The sequence below is a fragment of the Sarcophilus harrisii genome, chromosome 3, assembly GCF_902635505.1.
Source record: "Sarcophilus harrisii chromosome 3, mSarHar1.11, whole genome shotgun sequence".
In the NCBI taxonomy this organism is placed as follows: domain Eukaryota; kingdom Metazoa; phylum Chordata; class Mammalia; order Dasyuromorphia; family Dasyuridae; genus Sarcophilus; species Sarcophilus harrisii.
In genome coordinates this window covers 578,645,706-578,667,267 of record NC_045428.1, presented here as the reverse complement: position 1 = coordinate 578,667,267, position 21,562 = coordinate 578,645,706, and the positions used below count along the sequence as shown (strand labels likewise).

Genomic DNA, 21,562 nt, shown 5'->3' with positions numbered 1-21,562 from the left:
TCAGAAACCCAGCGTGTTTGGGATTATGTAGTTGTCAGCAAGTTTGTTAGGTTTGGGCCCAGACCAGAGAATTGATCTCTCCAGGATCCTAGAGGTCAAGAAAAACCAGATCAGCATGAGAATGATTGGTCCAAACAATTGGCTCACTGAGAAGAATACAGTACTTGTAGGGGAAGGAAAATGAGGAGCAGGAAAGAGCTAAAGACCAGCCTGGAGAGCCATGGCAAATATACCCTTTGCCCTGGAGAAGTGCCAGTCAGACCTCCCTCCAGGCCCATGAACCAGCTCCTTAAGTCATCACTGACTGCTTCGGAGAAGCAGGTTTGGGAGAATCAACCAGATAGCAAGCATTTCTTAGATGCTTAATTTGAGCTGGAAACAGCAATGAGCTATTTCTTGCCCTGGAGGACTTTTCATTCTAATGGGGAGGAGTAACTTGTACACATACAAATAGATACCAGTTAGATTGGGGGGGAAGGGAGGAAATGAGCTGTGATTTCAATGAGAAAGGAATTCCCTCTAACAATGTGGATTGGTACTTTCTCTACAACTTATTACTGGGGTCCTTAATTCCAGAAGGCTGTGGAATTGATTTTTGTTTGGTGTGACCTTTAAAAAAAAAAAAAAAGACATTTGATAACTATTTCAAAATAATTGTTTACCTTTGTGATCCTGTGTATTTTGTGCATTTATTTAAAAAATAGTCTGAGAGAGAGATCCATAAATTTCACTGGATTTACAAAAGGGGGTCCATGGAACACAAGGATTAAGAACCTTGCCTAGAATATAGAAAGCTTCGATGATTTGTCCTGGGCCGTACTCCTGTCTGTGTGGGAGGCAAGTCCTCCGAATTCTAGAGCCAGCCCCCTCTCTAGACTACGTGCAAAGTAAATACAAGGTAACGTCCATGTTGGGCCCCCCTGGGCCACGTGTGGCCCGTCAGTCTGAATTCGTTATCGGGTCTGTTTGTGGGGAAATGGAGGGGGCACAAGGCTCCCTCCTGGAGGAACTGTAGCTTGGGGGCGGGGTTGGTGGCAGGCATTTCTTGGGAAAGGGCCCGGGGAAGAGCCCCCTGTGCGGGAACTAGCGGAGATTACCGTGGAAAGGCTGCGGTCAGCAGTCGGGCGCCAAGCGGAGCCAGGGGAAGGCGGCCGCGAAAACGGGCCCCTGCTCCCTCTGCAGGACCTACACGGTTAAAGCCTGCTCCGCTCTGCAGCAGCCGGGGACCGTGGGCTCATCCCAGCTCCTGGGGCAGTCCGGCTTCTGGGTTCAAATGCGGACCCCGGCGCGCTTAACTGCCCACTTCCTGGGCTAGCGACCTCGGACTTGCTGAGTCAGGACTGGACAGCGGCGGCCGCAGCGCGGCCCGATTTGCTGCAGTCCTAATTAAGAGGGCTCCCTTAGGTTGCCCCCCTTCCTCAGCTCAGTTAAGTGATTCCCTGCCTGGTGGTGAGGAGGCTGATCAGCTTTTTCTCAACCCCCTCCCTTCTGTTTCGACACAGCCCGAGAAGGGAATGGGATAGGAAAGAAGCCGAGCCGAGACTGTATTGTGGGACTGATCTCTGCTGCTCTCCATCGCTGCCGAAGGGAGAGGGGACTGTTCCCTCTGTTTCCCCTCCGGACCTCCATTCCAGCAGCTTGGGGTTTGTCCCTTTGCCCACTGCATAATCCCTGGTCCAAGTTAGCCGAGGGGAGAGAGCGATCTCTGCTTCCTCTGAGGATCCGGGGCAAGGTAGGTGGGTGCTGGGTTCTCTAGGGGAGCTGTCCGCTTCGGTTCTCGGTCCCTCTGGGGGAGCTGTCCGCTTCGGTTCTCGGTCCCTCTGGGGGAGCTGTCCGCTTCGGTTCTCGGTCCAGGTCTCCTGCTGCAGGCAGCCTGGCTCCCTGCTGAGCAGATGCAGTGCGGTGGGGTGGAGGGTGGGGAGGAGGGGGGACCTGCGTGAGAGAGGCGTCTACATGCATGTGTGCGTTTTCCTTGGAAGGAAGCTGAGCTTGTCTAGCTGTAGCCTAAGGTCCCGGGGAGTATCGACGTGAGGAGGGGGGCATAATTTGGGGGCAAGCTGGCTGGTTCTCCCTAACACGAAGGAAGCCAAAAAAAAAATATTCATTGAATTTAGAACCCGTTGACAAGGGATCCCCGTGGTTAACCGTTAATGAAAGATCTGGGGGAATTGTTTTCCCCCCTTTGGGGGGACTGAAGGTGTCTTTTTGTTTTTTATTTCCTGTAGGTTACAGAAATAAACTGACAGTTTGTGTGCATGGCCAGGGTTTCAGTTTCACAAAGGAAACGCCTAAACACAAAAAAGTGTAAAAAGTCTCATTCCACAGTGCGGTGTTTGTGTGCAGCTGGTAAATCCCCAGGCGTTTCCATGACACTGAGCTGGCTTCACCTAAGTGGAGGCACCAGTGTCGAGAGAGAGATTTCTTTTTTTATTTTTTTTTACTCTTGCTCCATCCCATCTTTCTTTCTCTGTTGTTTCTCCTTCTTTTCCTCCCTTATCTCTCTGTCCTTTCTCTTTTCCTATTACTCTTCTTTTCTCTATTCTTTTCTTTCTCTTCCTCCACCCTTCCCTCGTCTTTTCTACCTATCTCTCTCATCCATCATCTTTTCCTTTTCCTCTCCCTCCCTCTCCATATTTCTCTCTCCATCTATTTTCTTCTTTCCTCTCCCCTCATCTTTCTTTTCTTCTTTCATTCTTTCTACCTTCCCCTTCCCTTTTCCTTTCTTCTCATCTCTTCATTTCCTTCTTTCTCTCTTACCCCATATTTCCTCTTTCTCTGTCTCCCCTTCCTTCTTTTTCTTTCTTTCTCACCATTTTCCCTCTTTTCTTCTTTTTTTCCCTCTTTCTCCCACTTTTTGTCTTTCTCTATTTCTCTTTCTCTTAACCCATCTTTCCCCTTTCTCTTTTCCCTTACCTCTCTCTTTCTCACCATTTTGCCCTTCACTCTCTTTCCTCCTCTTTTCTCACATTTCTTCTTTCTCATAACCCATCTTTCCTCTTTCTCTATCTCCCTTTCTCCCTCTTTCCCCCTCCTTTTCGCTCGTCTCTCTCTTTCATTCTTCTTCTCCCCCACCTTTTTCCTTTCTTCCAAATGAAGTTGGCAAAACTTCAAGAAAGTAGCTTGATGCTGCAGCAGAAACTAACTTAAGAATTCAGTGAAACAGGTTGGCTGGGGGAAAAGAAGAATAAAGAGTAATCATTTGATGAACCCCTAAAGTCTCTTCAGAGAAGGTGTATTGAATTTGAATGTATGCACATTGCAGGCTGCTAGTAAAGACTCAGTAATCCATTGATCACAACTGACACTTTACTGTTACTTTTTTAAAGTAATCCTAAATTCTGACCCCCTTCTCCCAAACATCCCATCATTTCTTGGGTTTTTGGAGTACCTTATAAGGCCCTTTAGATATGGATTAGTTATCTTGTGATCTCTAGAGAAAAGGTTCTTTTGTTTGTTAGAAGTCTCTTCCATGTCCCCTTGCTGACATAATGTCTTTTCATGGATTTTTCCTCAAACTAGTCCTAGGAATCAGATGGACTAACCACCCTTCTTTTACTCAAGATTCCTCCCCATCAAGGATCAAATTGAAATTTTTACTTTGAATTTAATCTCTGGTACTTCACTTCCAGATTCTCACCAGTTTCCCCTCTTTAGCCATCACAGATGCAGATGGTTTGGTTTTGGGTAGGGCATTCATTTTTTGAGTTTTTGGGTGTTAGGGTTTAACAAAGGTATCAGGGTCATTCTCCTCCAGAAACCTTGAATACTTGGTGGGAGTTGAAATGTCCCACGGGAAAAGAAGCATGCTAAGCTGACATGACTAGTTTAGGTTCCTAATTGCTCAGGAGATAATGGATGGTAGTGTTAAGGGTGGGTTTCTGTATTCAGAAAGGTAGGGAGTTCTAAAAAAAAAGGTAGATGATTTTTTTTTGGTTTCTTTATTTGTATTACCCTAATGGAATAGTCCTGTGTCCCTTTGTGTTCCTTTAGATTAGAATTTCTTAACCTTTTGGTGTCATAGCCCTCTTGGGCAGCCTAGTGAAGCCTATGAACTTAGAAGATTACAAAGGAAACTGATTATATCAAGATAGTTATTTATCTATCTATGTGTGTGTATGTGTGTATTAAACCAAGGTCAGAGATCAACCTACCTTCTTCCCTCCATCCCAAGTTAAGAATCCTTGTTCTAGATAATAGCTGTCTTGCTAGGAAAACTTTAGAATAAAGGTTCTACCTTAGATCTTCTGAAGATCTCGCTCTCTCCCTCTCCTCTACTGTTTTGCTCTTTTATGTTTGTGCTTTTTTTCATGAGTCAGGAATTCATGGTCTACCTTCAAAAAGAAGAATGCAAAATGGCCCGTCCCTTTTTTTCTTTTTAAGGGAAAGGAATATTGCCCAATAACCAGGAGTCCAATTTTTGCCTCTGTTGGAGATTATGCTGCTTGCAGGTGATGTAATCAACAATCTTCTAGAATTTCTAGAGAGGTTCATAAAATCCTGCAAATATCACTCCTTAAGGGCAGATTTGGGTCCTGTCCATGTCTTCTCATTTTTTTCCTCATGTCCCCATTGTCACAAAATCTCCAAATTGAAAAGTGATCTTGCCTCCTCTTTTGATTTCTCCCTGCATGGTATTCTCTGTGGAGGCAGGGGCCTAGAGGTGTCATTAGGAATTTTCCAGGAACTGACTTTCAGCATCTTCTCCCAATTTGCTCACCTCTTTTTTTTCTTTAGTTATTGCATTTCCACAGGCCAAGACTGTCCTGCCTATTTAGGAAGGGCTGTTCTGGTTTTCTAGCAACCTGCACAAGCTTTTCATCCTTCTTCAATCACTAGTGTCTTTCCTCCTTTCCAAATTACTTTGAACATAATTTGTATTTTGCTTATCTGTACACATGATAAAATGTAATCTCCTAGAAGACAGGAACTGTATCCTTGTGCCTAAAAACTAGGGATCATTTAAATATTTAATGAATGAATGAACGAAGCCACAGAAAGGCCTATAGATATTATCCTAAAGATAGTTTGATTGGTTTTCTGACATTCAAAATCTCCTCTGCCCCAAAAATATAAAGAACAGATCCGCCTTCTCCTTTTCCTAGCATGTATCAGGGAATGATAGCAAAGATACAACCATCTACCCCTCCACTGTCCCTTTAAGACAGCCCCATCTGCCCTGTATATTATCCTTCCAATTATGAAGGATGAAGTGCCTTTTCAGTCATTCATCAAGTAGCAAGGTGAACTTTCATAAAGGACCCCAGGAAAGGTCTTGGTGGAACATGAGAAAGCCTTGTGTGATTTAAACTGTAGCTAGTGTGACCATGCACAAGGTCAGACCCAGTGTGTGTTTGTTTCTACAGTGTGATGCTGTCAAGAGAAGCTAGGTTTACACAGAGGAGGGAAGACAAGGAGACAGAAATAGCCTGAGTGGTGGATGAATCTGTAGGTATCAACACTAAGCCCCAATGGGATTTTCTATCAGTTCTTGTGCTCGTTTCAGAAGATGGGCAAAAGCCTGCTCGACCCGATAGTCGGAAAGACCTCGGTTCAGAAGCAGCTTCTGAGCCTAAGTTTAAGATTTGGGCAAGTTCCTATTGCCATAAAATGCAGTTGATATTAGCTGTAATGCTTACCTCATTCATTCACCTAATAAACTTTCACTAATTACTGACCGCGTGTCACAGCTTCCTCTAGGTGCTGAGACTACAAGACAGAAATGAAACCATTCCTACCCTCAAGGAACTTATATTCTGCTGAGTGAGGAAAACTTCATTAAATTATTGTGAGATTTCAACTTAAAAAGTTGAAACAGCTCTTTTATCTTTTATAAACTATCATTTCTATTTAGTTTTCTTTTTACAACCATATTCCAAAGGAATCTGTTCACCCTAGAAGGTATATGTGTGAAGGGTGGCTCCCATTGGATAAAAAAGCATAAGCTCCAATGCTCAGGAACCATTTGGGTCAACCTCCCTTTCTGGCAAAGCTACCTGCTGCCTGGCTGATCCTTATCTATGTCACTGTCAGCCCCAAGATCAGTAGGGAAGCCGGGCTGTGTTATAGGCTGATGCACATTATCTTTTATTATAATTATTAAGATCATTATCATTATTGTTATTAGCCGCATGCCATCTTTTGTTTTGGTAGCAATAAATTATAACCAGGGTGGTTCTCTGTTTACATGACTATCTCTCTCCCTCCATTTCAAGCAGAGCATCTTATGGTATATTGTTTGATCCATAGAATGTCCAAATGTATACCACAATTTAAGGAACTTTCTTTAGCCTCCCTCACTGGGATGGACAGGTTTTAGCTAATTGAAGTGAATTCAAGACAAGTCAACAGGCATTTATTAAGCTTACTTTGTGCAAGGCACTGGGGCTACAAAGAACAGCCCCACTCTTAAGGATCTCTCATTCCTGTTGGGGAGACACCATGCAGAAAGTGTGGACCGTGTATTTGGTGACCAAGGCTATCCATTTGGGTATTCATTGACAAGTCATTTATTATGGCAATCATTGAGCACTTATTAAATGACCAATTTGTTGTAGGGACTGCACTAAGCTGGGAAATACAGCAGCGAAACTGGGCCAGTCCCAATAATACAACACTTTTTTGTTGTTGTTTTCAGCAGGGAAACAATATTTATGAAGTAAAAAGAAAAGCACAAAGTATTAAAAACAATGGAGGGAGGTGAGGAAACTAGACTAATGACACAGGGAGAATCAGGAAACACCTGTAGAAAGTAGCACTTGAACTATGCTTGGAAGGAAACTGGACATTATAGAGGTAGAGGTAAGGAGGGAGAGCATTCTTGGCATCGGGTACAGCCTATGCAAAAGCTTGGAGGCAAAAACTGTGAAAGGAACAAATAGGCAGTTTGGCAAAATGTAGAGTGTCTGAAGTTATATGTAGTAAATCTAGAAAGATATGGTGGGACTGGATTTATGAAGAAGTCTAATTTTCAGAAGTGGTGTCTGTTATAGAAGCCATAGGGACTCACTGATGCTTCTGGAGCAGGGGAGTAACATGGTCAGACTTATATTTTAGGGGTAATCATTTTTAATCTATATGATGGATAGGAAAGAAGAAAGATATCCACTAATTTAAACCAGAAAGTGTGGGTGTGGGTGTGTGTGTGTGTGTGTGTGTGTGTGTGTGTGTGTGTGTGTGAGAGAGAGAGAGAGAGAGAGAGAGAGAGAGAAGGAGGAATGTCTTTTTCCTCATCAGTCAGCTTTGAAATATTGTACATTTTCATTTTCTCCAGTGGTGTTTTCTTCTTATCTCTGAGCCATAAACTGTGTGAACTGTGACTAATTGGGAGTCTCTCATGAGAATCAATGAGAACTCATGAACTTGCAGGTTCTTTTTCTCAAGATAGCGCATGAGCAGAAGAGCTGACGTTGGCCATCAGGCTCCTCTGCCATCGTTCTCCCTCCTCCTCGTGAGGCCTTCTATCCTACTGGTAACCTGGATGGCTCTCACTCTGGGCTCCCTCTCAGTCATCCCCGATGGGAGGGACTGTGGTGGCCTGCCCACAAGTGGAGCAAGGGACTAAATGTTGAAGGGGACAAGGACAGTTCTTCCCATGACTCTAGACAGGTCCCTGAACCTCACCCTCCCCATCCGATTCATAACACGCCCACTGCCAATTCCCAGGGTTGTTTTGAGGACAGTGTCTTGTAAGCCTTAAAACGTAATAGAAATGGACAGGTTATTATTATTCATAAAGCTGAGAACAGGACTTTCTGGATCATTGGGTTTTCAGTCAGGTCTCCCCAGGCCAGATTTCACAGTCCTGCTGAGGGAATGTTTTTCTCACTCGAGTGAGTGATAAGGTGCCACACACAGAGTCAGGAAGCCCTGGGTTCAAGTCCCACCCGGGACATTTCTCATCTCTGTGACCCTGACTCCACTGTTCCCTCATCTTAAAGGGATGGTCTAGAAGGGCCCCCTCATCCCTTGCAGTTCTAGCTCCGATTCCAGTATTCATTTCAACTCAACAGAGGCCAAGAGAAGAACAGTTATCCTGCCCTCAGTGAACTTTTAGTCTATTAGAAAATACTGTTCATGCACAGCTCGGTCTATTACAAGATAAGAGAGAAGGGAAGGGGTGACAACTAGCAACCTTCCCCCAAGGATCAGAGAAGGCTTTGTGAAAGAAGCCTGAACCAAACCCCAAAGGAAGCCCAGGATGTTCAAGGGCAATCAAGACATGCCCTGATGGGAAGGACAGATTGAGCAAATGGACAGATTCTGAACACAGAATATCAAGTATGGGGGATGCCCCATGTCCACTTTGGCTGGGCATAAGGAGAGCAAAAGAGCATTAATATGAAAGAAGGAAGTAACATAAGGAGAACCTTGTATTTGAGGCTGAGGAGTCCTTGAGGTACCACCAGTGGAAGGTGCTGGAGCTAGCAAACAGCCTCCCCAGGCCTGCTGTGCATTAGGAAGATTGCTTTGGCTTCCTCCCTATTCTAGCCTCCTCACCATTCTGACAAGCAGTCTCTTGTCCCTTTGGGTCAGCAGTGGGCCCATAACCCTTGTCTTCCATAGGCCCCCTCCCAAAAAAATCTTCTTCAAAGCAGTTCTAGCAAAACCGCAATTAGCCAAATGCTGCTCTTTTTCCTGATTTCCCCTTAGACAAAACAGCAGCTTTGGAAAAGAACCTGTGTTTTGTTTCTTCCAACTCTACTGTTATTCAAGATGCAGATGCACCTGCCACATGATACCTTAATGTCCTGCCTCAAAGGTTCCTTCCCCAGCCCCAGCTTCCCACTTATTAGTTTCTTGAATTTCTCTCAAAACCACAAATCTCAGAGCTGGGGCAAGATTCAAGCCCCTCAACACTAAAACTTTCTGACCTTTCTACCCAGGCCCAAAATGCGGTTATTGTTAAATCACTTTTCAGTTGTGATCCGTTTGAGGTTTTCTTGGCAAAGATGCTGGAGTGGTTTGACATTACAGATGAGGAAACTGAGGCAGGCAGGATTAAGTGACTTGCCCAGGGTCACATAACTAGTAAGTGTCTGAGGCCACATTTGAACTTGGGAAGATGAGCACTCTATCCTCTGTACCACTTAGCTGCCCTAAAAATGCAAAAAGTAGGCACAACTGAGCATTCTTTAATGCTTGCAAAGTTCTTGACTCACCCCAACCCTAGGAAGTTGGATAGAACCCAGAAAAGTACATACTGGCAAGTTCTATTAGAATGTAACCTCCTGGAGAGTGGGAACCCCTTCTCTTCTGCCTTTGTCTACCCCGTGCTTTGCACAAGGCCTGACAGGTGCTTACTAAGTGCTTGTTCATTGATTGATTGAGTCCCCTGCGGATGGGGAAACCGAAGCTTTTTCAAACCTCAAATCTCTAGATAAAGGGTGGAAATTAACTAGTAAGCATCCGAGCCTCTGATTCCAGCCCTGCTCTCTGGGTTTTTAGAGCTTTTCCCAGTCTGGCTCCACCCAGCCAGCCCTTTCAGAATGATGGCACATGACTCCCCCTCACACATTTGACACTCCAGCCAAACAAGTGGAGATAATAATAGCACCTACCTCCCAAGGTTGTTGTGAGGATCAAATGAGATAATAATTGTAAAACGCTTAGCACTGTGCCTGGTACATAGTAAGCGCTATATAAATGGTAGCTGATTATTATCCCTAAAAGCGAGGGTTGGGGACTCCGTGACCTCGGAGGTTTCATCCAGCTTTAGACCTGATACCCCACTGAGCTCTTCTGCCTCCCCAAGAAGCTCATCCAACCCCAAATGACAACAGTACAGGAACAAAGAATGGAAAATGCCAGGTTCTCTGCCAGTCCACTGGGTACAGAACCAACGAGACCTGTCATTTTCCTTTCATTCCCTGGGATAAATAATCCAGAGAGGTTACAAAATCTGAGCTTTAAAGTATCACTTTTGCATAATCTTAGGGCAAGAAGGAGAAAGTACACTCTGTATGAGCAGCTTCTATCAAAAATAAATGAGGCAAAGAGAGGCACCCAGAATAGCAAGACATTAGCAGCGGCGGCGGCGGCGGCCGCACCCGGGATGAAGCTGCCAGATGTCCCCAGCCTTCAGACTTCTCTATCAGCCTGCCGCATTTCAGACTTAGCAGTGGAGAGAATGACATTAAATTGTTTACCCGGGGACATATTAAGAAGGCTTTCTCTTCAGATAATAAATCAAAACTATTAGCAAATGAAAAGCAGGATAATGAGGGACTTCCAGGCCTCCATACTCTAATTTAGCTTTGCCACCTGGCACTGGTGCCCCCTCTTCCCAGTGGGCTGGGGGTTTCAGCAGCTTGGATATCCATGACTTAGCCCGGAGGACGTCAGACCAGTGACCTTGAAAGTTTGGACCTTTCTGAACAGAGAGACAACTTCCTACAAAGTTAGTTACGTGGTAATTGACTTTCAATTGACTCCTCTCCTCCCACCAAACCACTGGGGAAATGGAACTCACTATATTCTTAGTAGCCAACACCAAGCTGGACTTTCTTTACTCCCCTAAGTAAAAGATTTGACTTTTTTAAGAGAACACATATTACTGGATGGGGTGCTCCTTGCAGGTCTGCCCTACCCCTGCCCCCATACAAATGCCTTGTATGTAGAATGGCTCTTAGTGAGTGGTTATTGAATTTGTGGGAAAAGGGAGCAGATGGTTGTTTTTAGAGGGGATGATTTGGGTTATTAAATACACAAGCAATCAGAAGGGTTTAGTTCAGCTCCCTTCCATTCTGCAAATACCTATATTTGTTAAGGTATCATACTACGGCAACAAGAAATCTGGTTTTGCCATCAAGGAGCTGATATTCTTCTTAGCAAGCAGATTTGGAGTCAGAAGCCCTGTGTTCAAGTTCCCAATTCTTCCATTTAATAATACTAACATTTATATAATGCTTAAGGTTTGCAGAGTGCTTTCTTTATATGTATAGTCATTTTTCAGTCATGGCTGATTCTGTCTGACCCCGTGTGGGGTCTTGACAAAGATACTGCACTGTCTTTAGGAAGTTTCATCCACTGATTCTTAGTTTTCACCAGCTACATATTTAATGATCTGTAGGCAAAAATCCATTTTCTATTATATTGGTAGGAGTTAATATGGAATAATTGTTTGCTGTTTCCTTCTCCAGCTTGTTTTACAGGTGAGGAAACTGAGACAGGTATGGTAAACGGACTTGGCCAGGGTCACATGGCCAAAAACTTTCTGAGATTAGACTTGAACTCAGAAGAATGAATCTTCCTGATTCCAAGCCCAATGCTCTGTCCACCACACCACCTAGTTGCCCTTGTCATTTGACCCTCACAGCAACTCTAGAAGTAGGTACTATTGTTTTCCTAATTTTACAGGAGAGGAAATTAAGACAGAGATTAAGGGACCAACCCAGAGTCCCAGAGGTAGTAAGGGCCTAAAGCAAGATTTGAACTCGAGTGTTCCTGACTGCAGTTAGGTGTCCAATATGACATCTCTCTGAGCTACCTCTGAGTGTGACCTTCGGCAAATCAGTGAAGCTTATCTGTACCTCAGCTTCCTCATCTCTGAGATAGGAGGATGGTTTAGGGCAGTGAGGGGACTCGGTGGCCAAAGCCTGGCACCTGAACAAGAATTCTATGTAGAAACTGTACTGTGCAGCCCTGGACAAGTCAGCACCTTGCAGCTTGTGTCACCCGCTGTACAATAAAGGGGTTAGATACCAACAAGAGTCTCTCTGGGTGCTTCTGTGAATGAGGTGACTCCTAAGGTGCTGTCCAGTCTGCTCGGTGCTGATCAGACTCCTGAGAGCTACCGGCTCTTTGAAGATCTCAGGACATAGCCCTAGCTCCACTGCTGTCAAAGTGGGCGGGGGCTCTAGTGGGGAGGGTCAGCTTCAGAAATCCTGCCACAGTGACCCTCTCTTTGTGGCACATATGTCTTTGGGCCAAGTGACATTTGGATCGGATGATTAGATTTGCAACCAGCCGTGAAAGGGGAAAAATATATATATTCCAATCACTCACGCCCACCCTCTGAACTACTCCGGCTGTTGCGGAGGGAGTAGGCGTTCTTCAGGGCTCCCAGAGAGAGGTGCAGCTTGTTCTCCTCGGAGGCCCAGGGGCCCGGCTAGCCTCCCAAGAGCTTCCTTCCTCCCTGGGTCTCAGAGAGGCTCTAGGAGCAGGTGATTCTCGCCGGGACCCAAACAGAGCACTCTGTTCTTGGGTATCTTTCCCTGGAAAGTGCCACAGGCCTCCTCCTGGGCCATTCTCAAGCTTCTATGAATCATTTTTTTGCCAATTCATATCTTAGCCATTGATGTAAGAAACATCACCTACTTTTGTAGTTGGATCAAAGGCACACATATAGACGATTAAAGAGAAGGGAGAAAGACATGTTTTGGGATCATTGGACCTGAGTTTGGAACATCAATTCAGCATACGTACATTAAGTGCCCACTGTATACGCGGCATAGAGCTGGCACCTGGGGTTAAAAGATAAAATGGAAGCAGTATCTGTTCTCAGAATGGTCTACTGGGGAGAGGAATAGAAGTGCCGAGGGATTTCCTGATACACTGTCTTTAATACTTTCCATGGATTTCTGATAAGTAACACAAAAGAACAGGAGTGATATGCCAGTAGTAGGGTCTACATGATAGCTAGATGGCTCGTTGGATAGGAGGACCTGAGTTCAAATCCAGCTTCAGACACCTATTAGCCATGTGACCCTGGGCAAGTCATTTAAACTACAAAATGGGGGGTGATAATAGCACCCACCTCCCAGGATCATCAAATGAAATAATATCTGTAAAGCACAATGCCTGAAACAACAAAGGAGCTACATAAATGATCATGTGCTCTCTTGCCTTCTTTCATATTTGCATGACACTCGTAGCAAAACTTTCCACTGTTCCTTATGCCTGTGGAAGGAGTTGGAATCAGTCAATCACAGTTGATCTTGCCAGGCCTAAATAACAACAGCAGATGACATTTACATAAGTGCTTTCTACTACACTGAGAAATTATTCCACCAAAAGCAAAGATCTGAACGTGTCACTTCATTGTGCAAGAAGCTTTGCTGGTGACTAAGTGACTCAGTGGCTAGAATCTTGACACAGATTCAGAAAAACCTGAGTTCCAGTCGAGTGTCAGACACTTACTGGCTTTGTGATCCTGAATAAGTCACTTAGCCTCCCTCTCGCCCAGGTTCACCATTTATAAATTGGGGATAACAATAGCACCTCCATCCCAGGGTTCTCATGAGGACAAAGTGAGGTAATATTTGTGAAGTACTTTGCAAACCTTACAGTGCTCCATAGATAATAGTTGTGATTCTTTTCAGGGACTCCTGTTACCATTTAGATAAATTATAAGACTTCTGTTTGGTATTCAAAGCCCTTCACAATGCCCGACCTTTCCAGACTGATTTCACGTCACTGTCCCTCCTGTATGCTGTTTTCCAAGCAATCTGGCCCCGCTCTCGTCTCCGCATTCACAATGCCCTACCTCCTCCCGCCACGTGTTCACAGGGTCCTCCCCTCCAGCTTCTCATAATCTCCAGTTCCCTTCAACCCCTTCTGGAATATCCCAGTTGTTGCCCTCCACCCTCACCCCCACCCCAAATTGCTCTCCATTTATTGTCTACATCTACTTATCTGTATGACTGCCTCTCCTGACCCCCAGCAGAATGTAGGCTCTCATAGGGACCATTTGACTTTTATCTTTTTATCTGCAGAGCCTAACACAATTCTCGACAAAGAAGTAAAATATATTCATACAACTATCATCAAAGATAAGATTGATGCCACGTCTTCCTAGCTCCAGTACCCTACCCATTTTGCCATACTGTCTCACATGGCCATATTCCAATAAACCTGTGTTTTTGTAGATGATTATATTTCCTCCAAAATATAGGTAGCAGTCCATCTGGGCCTTACCATCCCATTCTGTACAAGAGCATTATCATATTCAAATAGAAACAGAACTCTTCAGACCATATGTTGACTTCGAACAAATTAACACTATCTGTGTTGAATTGTATTTTTATTTATTTTGTTAAACATTTCCCAATTACTTTTTAATCTGGTTTGGGCCACTTCTACCATACAACTCTCAAACACAGTCCTCCCATAAATTCATTGTAAGTATTAAGGGCCTTTCTCTAGTTCTATTGATAATTCATGGCTACTAGTGGAATACCAAAGTTCACCTATCAGTTATCCCCCTTCTCATGAAACAGGCCCAACTTTTTTCCCCCTTATACATTTCTCTAATTACATCTTTCGATCACTTTCCCTCCTAATTCATTAAGAACAGCCCACTTTGGCTGCCCATACCTACAACATGTCTTTGTATTGACTTTAGGTTGATCCTTAATTTCTTCATTCCATGATGTATAGCCACACATAGGGCTTGAAAAGATAGGATGTTACTTCAGGAAGATGGAGATCACTTTTTTTTTAAAGTGTAAAATGAATACAGAAGTCCAGTGTCTTTTTCCTCTCTTGTTCTGGGCCTATGCACAATGTCGGTTTAGAACATACATACTGATAGGTAATCTCTGCCCATTGTCCAACTGACTACTTACCACAATCTAGACAATCCTCCTCTCTATTTGTCCTTTGTGGATGGTTAGGCCAAAGTCTTGAGATTATAAGTCTCATGTAAGACTTTCCACAGGATTCCTTAATTTGATGCTATCAAACATATGACCATCTTTAGACAAGAGCATTTGGAAGACTTTTCCATCTATAAGGAGTTCCTTCTTGCTTTGGACTCTACTAGATGTCCCTTGGACCGTGGTGAACAACCTTTGGCAAGCAAACAACTCCCTCTTTTATGCATCATCCAGTATTCTTCATCAGAGTGGTCACTGAACAAACCTGTCTGCAAGTGTCTTATATCAATGAGTCAACAAGCATTTTGGAAGTACCCACTATGTGCTAGGCTATAGTGGTTTTGAAAGTCAGGCTAAATGAACTTTCTTCCGTTACTCCATTGTTAAGGGACAGGTCAATTCTTCTAGAGCCTCCACAGCTGTGGATCATAACATCTGAAGGAGCTGCAGGGCAGCCTTTGCTGACACAGGTGTTGTGGACTAGGAATGAGATAAATTGGAGGCAGAGGAAAGAAGAGAGAGGTCAGACAACTCAACAGCCTCTCAGTGGGGAGGTCAGAGAACAACAATGGCCTCTCATAAGAGGAGATCCATACTGGGTTGGATCTCCAGCAGCCACTATCAGGTGGCTCCCATGTATTCCAACAGCTCTCCTGGGTGTTCCAACACTCCATCTGTAGATTTGGATGTTGTCATTGTCTGTCCTTCATTCTCAAAGAGGACTATGACTTCAAGGAGGTGGTTTTGTGACTTGCAAGTGAATTGGATCTCGATGAGGGAGGGCTCTGCCAGGTCGCCAGCCTCACTTTTCCTTCTGGGACCATCTGCATCCAGTGGCCAGATATAGATATGGCCAGTTATGTATGATTAGAACTGGCCCTGAATGCAGTGGGAGATCATGGCCCTTTTAAGCCAAGATCTTTAGTACTGAAAGGAGAATGCCAGATCCCTCGTTCTGCACATGAACAAAGAGAGGATCAGGGAGAGCTGTGGTAAATAACCGTGGCTAGATTAGAACCTAGCATCTAGGCTCCAAGTCTCTCATCTTTCCATTGTTCTCTATAGTTGAAAGTTATGGCACAACAGATAAAATGTGGATTATGCTGATAGAGAAGACAGCTTCAGATAAAGAGATTTATTTTGTTCATATCTGAATGGATTTGGATAAGTCTGGAGATGACCCTATCCTGTAAGACAAACTAAATGGTTACTTCTATTGAGGTTGGGAAGGGACCCCAAAAGGTTAGGGGTTGCAGACCAGTGTCACGAGGTGTCTCAAAAGAATTTGCAGGCTTGAACCCATGTCCAAGTCAAGCGGCAAAGTTTATTGTAATTGTAATGCTAATTGAAACGGGCTAAATTCCCAAAGAAGTTAGCTAAGGACCCAAGAGAAAAGAGATAGATTTATAGGAAAAAGTTGATCAGACCTTCATGTTACTAATTTTATGGCTTATAAGTAGGTTTGAGGGGTGGTCTATTCACTATTGTCTCAGGAACTTGGTTATCACTGACCAACAGATAAATTATCTGACAGTTAGTAATGTTTGTAGGATTATTCTAAGGCCAGAAGACTTGGAAATCATTGATAGACAGATTGTTAGAACAATAGCACTCTAAGGTCAGAGGACCTCAGGATCACTAATATATCTTCCTTAAAATCTAAGGGAAGAAATATTATTATATTCCTAGGCCAGAGGACTTTTACAGTCATTGATGGATAGATTGCCAGAACAATAACACTCCAAGCACTTGGGGCGGGGACACCTAGGGATCATAGATTCCAAAGCCAGAAGACTTTAGAATCACTGACAGATTTCTGGGGTATAGAAGCACCCTAGAGGGATTTCCCTAGTGCTGTCTTCCCTAGAAGCTATACTCCTTCACTTCTACTATGATTTAGGGGTACTCCAAGACTCCTAAGGCTCCCCAAATCTGTTTCCCTCAGGAACCATAATGTTAATGACAAATTATTTTAGTAGTAGTAATAATAATATCTAGCATTTGTATAACACCTACTATGTAGCAGGCACTACCTGTACCTGTACCAAGTGTTTTTACAAATATTATCTCATTGGTTCTCATAACAAGCCAGAGAAGTTAGTGCTATGATTATCATTCCCACTTTTCACCTGAAAAAAAGGAGGCAAACCTTACCCAAGGCCAAATAGTTAGGGTCAGAGATTGAATTTGTAGTTGAATCTCCCTGGCCTATTCACTGAACTACCTAGTGTTGTCCATTTAGAGTTTGTCCATGTTATCTCCCTTGAGCTTTATAGTCATTGTGCTTGTCTGCTTTCTGGCCAGAGATTTCTACCACCTGAATCACTCTTTCGAGTTAAATGTAGGCATCTTAGTCAGACAAGCTTCTTTTGGTATATTGGAAAGAAGGAGGGGCTAGCCCAGTTCCATTAGCACATCATTCCATTTGCTAATGATTCCTGTCTTGATAAAGAGGGAATAAACCCCAAGGGGGATGTAAAGAGGTAGGGCAGCAAGAGATAGTTTTGTGGTTGGGAGAAAGCAAGCTAGGTAGTATGTATACACAGAAGGCTGGCCTTGAAGTCAAGAAAACTTGAATTTGAAACCTGCCTCATCCACTCATTGATTTTATGACCTTGTGCAAGTCACTTATCTCTCTGCACCTCAGTTTCCTTATTTATAAAATGGGGATATTAATAACACTTTACCTTATAAGATTATTTGGGAACCAAAAGAGATAAAATATTAAAAATACAATGCTATATAAATATTGCCTATTACTGTTATTACTAAAAGTTTAAGAAAGGAGGATTCTAAGGTCTTGGTGTTTGTGGAGATGGAGGTTTGGTGGGTTTTTGGAGAAAGTATTCCTGAATTCCCATCAATCCTCATCTGTGGGAGAGTGTTAGAACAGGCTGGCTGCCCAGTAACTCAGGGAGCATGTATCAACCCTGTACATGATGGACAGGGAACCGCTTTTCTTACAGATATGGAAGGGAGAAATGGAACCAATCAACCCTTGTGTCAATGAAAATGGGCCCACATACCCTCTCTATTATAAGGGCAATATGTGGGCAGTATGGAACTGATCTGAAGGAACATTAATGTCCTTGGCACTTGGAGGCCAGAAACTGGAACCCAAGACAATTTCCATCTATTTCTTGCCCTATAGAATAGCAGAGTTTACAAGAATCTCCTCTACAAATCCCTGCTTAAAGATCTAAAGCTCAGAAGGAAGGATGGGAAACTCACTACCACTAACCGATTCCATTTCTGAACAGCTTTAATTAGGGAATTTTTCCTGACTCTAGCCCAATACTATTACTACTGGAAACAGGGAAAGCAAACCTATTCTCTCCCCCACATAACATTTGTTTGTTTGTTCATTTGTTTGAAGATGTTCCCTCGACTTCCCTAGATGTTTCCCCTAGCTATTCCCAGTCGCTAGGTAATACAGTAAATATAGCTCTGGACTTGAGATCTAGAAGTCTTGAATTCAATTCCAGTCGATACTAAGTCCTATAAACAGCCTCAGTTATCTCGGTAAAATGGGACTAATAATAGCACTTACCTCCCAAAGTGCTTATAGGGATGAAATCTTATATGTGTAAAGGTCTTTGCAACCTTTAAAATGTATACACTGTCAATGCTAGCTACTCTTCCTGTGCTAATGAGGAGGAGGAGAAAGTGAGGCTCTTGTCCCCTTCCTGGAAGTGAACGCCTTTTGAATGATTGAGCAATTCCTTCATGTCCCTCCTAAAACATTTTGTCTCTTCTCCCCAGTGTTCCTTCCATTGACATTTCTTTTGGATCTGCCCTTGCCTCTCCCTATTCTCTAAGCACCTGAGCTGAGTGGGGGGTGCCGCCCACCATCTGCCATATGCATTTCTTCTCTTCCTATCTCAGCTTTCCTTTCTCTCTGACTCCCCTTGTCTCCCGCTCTTCTACATCCCACCTCTCCTTTCATTAGTCATAAAGTATTTATTAAGTTCTTCAAAGTGTTCTCATTCTTTCATTCTCTTCCCCACTTCTCTGGTTTTCACCTTATTGACGAATCCCATTGGCATTTTTCAGGCTATATTTTGTTGTCACCATGAAATTTTTCTTTCTTTTTTTTTTTTTTAACTTTTCTATGTTTCATTTTTTTTCTTTTCTTTTTTTTTTTTACTTCTATTTACTTTTATTTTTTAATAGCTTTTTATTTACAAGTTATATGCATGAGTAATTTTACATGACCTTTTTAAGTGCTTACTTATTGGTCCTGGAATTGGGGTGAGATGAGAAAAGTAGAAGGGGGAAAATAAAAAGGTTGACCCCTGGGTCTGGAGAAGCAGGGGGAAGAAAACCTGTTTAGTCCTGGTGAAAACAAAGAAACACCCAAGAGTACTGGATCTGGAGCCAGGTACCTGATTTAGAATCCTGGCTCTGATGCTTCTAACCTTCTATGTTTGGAACAATCACATGATTTCTCTGATCCTAGTTCCCTCATCTGTGAAATTCAGGAGTTCAATTCAGGGAGTACTTCTTACTCCATACCAAGCACCGGGATAGATGGTGGGTTTGCAAAAGCCAAAACTAGGTTGTATAGTAACTAGAGTATCAAACATCAGAAAGATGTGAGTTCAAATGTGACCTAGATATTTATTAATTGTGGGAACCTAGACAAGTTATTTAACCTCTGTGTGCCTCAATTTCCTCCTCTGTAAAATGGGTTTGATCATAATAGCACCAATCTCCCAGGGTTGTTTTGTGAATATCAAATGAGATAATATTTATAAAGCTTTTAGTACAGTGCCTGGCACATAGTAGGTGCCACATAAATGCTTGTCCCTCATCATCATCAACATATCTGTAAAGCACTTTGCAAACCTATATTAACACCAGGTATTATTACCATTAAGACAAATTCATGCCTCAAAGAGGGCCGTGTGGAGGCAAACGTACAGAATAAATGGCTTTGTTATTGTTGTTCAGTTGTGTCCAACTCCTCATGTCTCTATTTGGAATTTTTGTGGCACAGACACTGCTCCAGCTCATTTTACAGATGAGGAAACTGAGGCAAACTAATGACTTTCCCAGGGTCACCAGCTGGTAAGTGTCTGAGACCCGATTCCAGCTCGATGAGTCTTCTCAACTCCAGGGTCTGGGATCTAGCCACTATGGCACCCCCTAGCTGACAAATGACTAGGTGAGGTTGGAGATCCCTTTCAGCTTTTAAATCTAGGAACCTGATTTCATTTTTTTTGGCTTAAGTTCCAGCCTACTGACGTCCCCTTTATTTCAGTGAGACAGAAACAAGGGGAGGATGAGGAGGGAGAGTATTCCCTGCATTTTCCTTCCTTTCAGATCTTGCCACACATCGTGGAGATTGGGACTGTCCTGGGTGAACCTCCCAGGCTGTCCCAGAGCAGTGGGAGACTCAGGTGACACTTGAGCCTTTGGGCCATTGGAGGTGCCGGCTCAGATATAGCAATTAGCAGATGAAAAAGGAAGGAAGAGGGTTAGAATCTCCCACGGACCGCCCATATGACCTAGTCAAGCATTTCCCCTTCCCCACCTTCAGTTTTCTCATCACGTCAAGTGAGAGGGTTGGATGAGCTGACCTCAGCGTCCCTTCTAGCCCTAGATCTGAGATCCTAGAAACTCTAACAGACTTTTACCAGCACTTACAAGCTTTATGTACATCATCCCATTTAAGCCCCACAGTAGGCAGTCATTATTATCAGTTCCAACTTATGGATGAGGAAACTGAGGGTCAGAGAAGCTTAGTGATTGTCCATGGTCCCAGGCTCATTAGCGCCCACGATAGGATTTGAATCTTCCCAGCTCCAATGTCAGCAGTGCTCCTCCTTACTGCTTCTCCCGGAGAGGTGCTCCCTGCAGCCTTAGTTCTTCCAGGCTGCCTCTCCATTTGTCTCTTCCTTGGCTGCCCAAGGACTCCCCAACTCCTCACCCACTCTGGCTCTTGTCGTCGGTGTGGTGGCCGCATTGAGCTGTGTCCGTGCCACAGGGCATTCTCTTTTCCCCCACTGCTGCCTGTTCACTTCCTGGTCTCCCCAGACTGCCCCAAGTCTGCCGAATGCCACCTATCAACTGATGGATGAGTCATAGGAAATTTGTTGCCTTACCTTCCACTACCAATTCTGCTTCCTTTCCACTCCTAGCACATGCACACACATACACACACGAGAACACACACACATATGCAAGCACACATATATGTTACTGCCCAAGCCCCTTTCCTTTTGTATTCCCAGTGTATTCTTGTGGTTCCCTGGTAGTCAGGATGCAATATAACAATAACAAGAAGAATAAAAACAACAGCATTTATAGACCATATTAAGATTTTCAAATTATGATATACATATTATTTCACTTGATCCTCATAACAACCCTGAAAAATAGATGATATTATTATCACCATTTTACAAATGAGGAAACTGAGGCAGATAGAGGGTAAATGACTTGTGCAGGGTCACACAATTTATAAGCATCTAAGTCAGGACTTCAACCCATGATTTCTTGACTTAAGTCCTTTGTGCCACCTAGCTACCAATAAATGAATACTGAATGAGATGCTAGAAGAGCTAGGTTCAAATGTCAAACTTACCAATGGCATAATCTTGGACAAAGCACATAGCTTCTCTGGGCCTCAGTTTCCTCATAATATAAAAGAAATGTTCTCTCCTAGCTCTAAGTCTTTGGTCCTACAAGTTGCTTGAAAAAATATTGGTAGGATGGAATGGAAGCTCCCTGGTCCTAATTCAGTTATTCCCAGTCATATATGACTCTTCTCGATCCCATTTGGGTTTTTCTTGGCAAAGATACCAGAGTATTTTGCCGTTTCCTTCTCCTATTCATTTGACAGATGACTAAACTGAGGCATGGGAGTGATTTGTCCAGGGTCACACAGCTAGGAAGTGTCTGAAGCCAGCTTTGAATTCAGGTCTTCCTGACTTTGGGTCAATGCTTTATCCCCTGAGCCCCTT

The 21,562-nt window shown here is 43.5% G+C and overlaps 1 protein-coding gene across 4 annotated transcripts in view; it reads left to right on the top strand.

Moving 5' to 3' along the window:
- Window positions 1-727: 727 nt before the first annotated feature.
- Window positions 728-21,562, top strand: part of KCNAB2 (potassium voltage-gated channel subfamily A regulatory beta subunit 2) — a 133,269-nt gene continuing 112,434 nt past the window's right edge. For 2 of the 4 annotated variants that reach the window (XM_031963757.1, XM_031963756.1), the window contains exon 1: window positions 728-1,732. The gene's annotated coding sequence lies outside the window, so the exon portion shown is untranslated. The remainder of the gene's footprint in view (window positions 1,733-21,562) is intronic. The other 2 variants (XM_031963758.1, XM_031963759.1) reach the window with 2 other exon arrangements.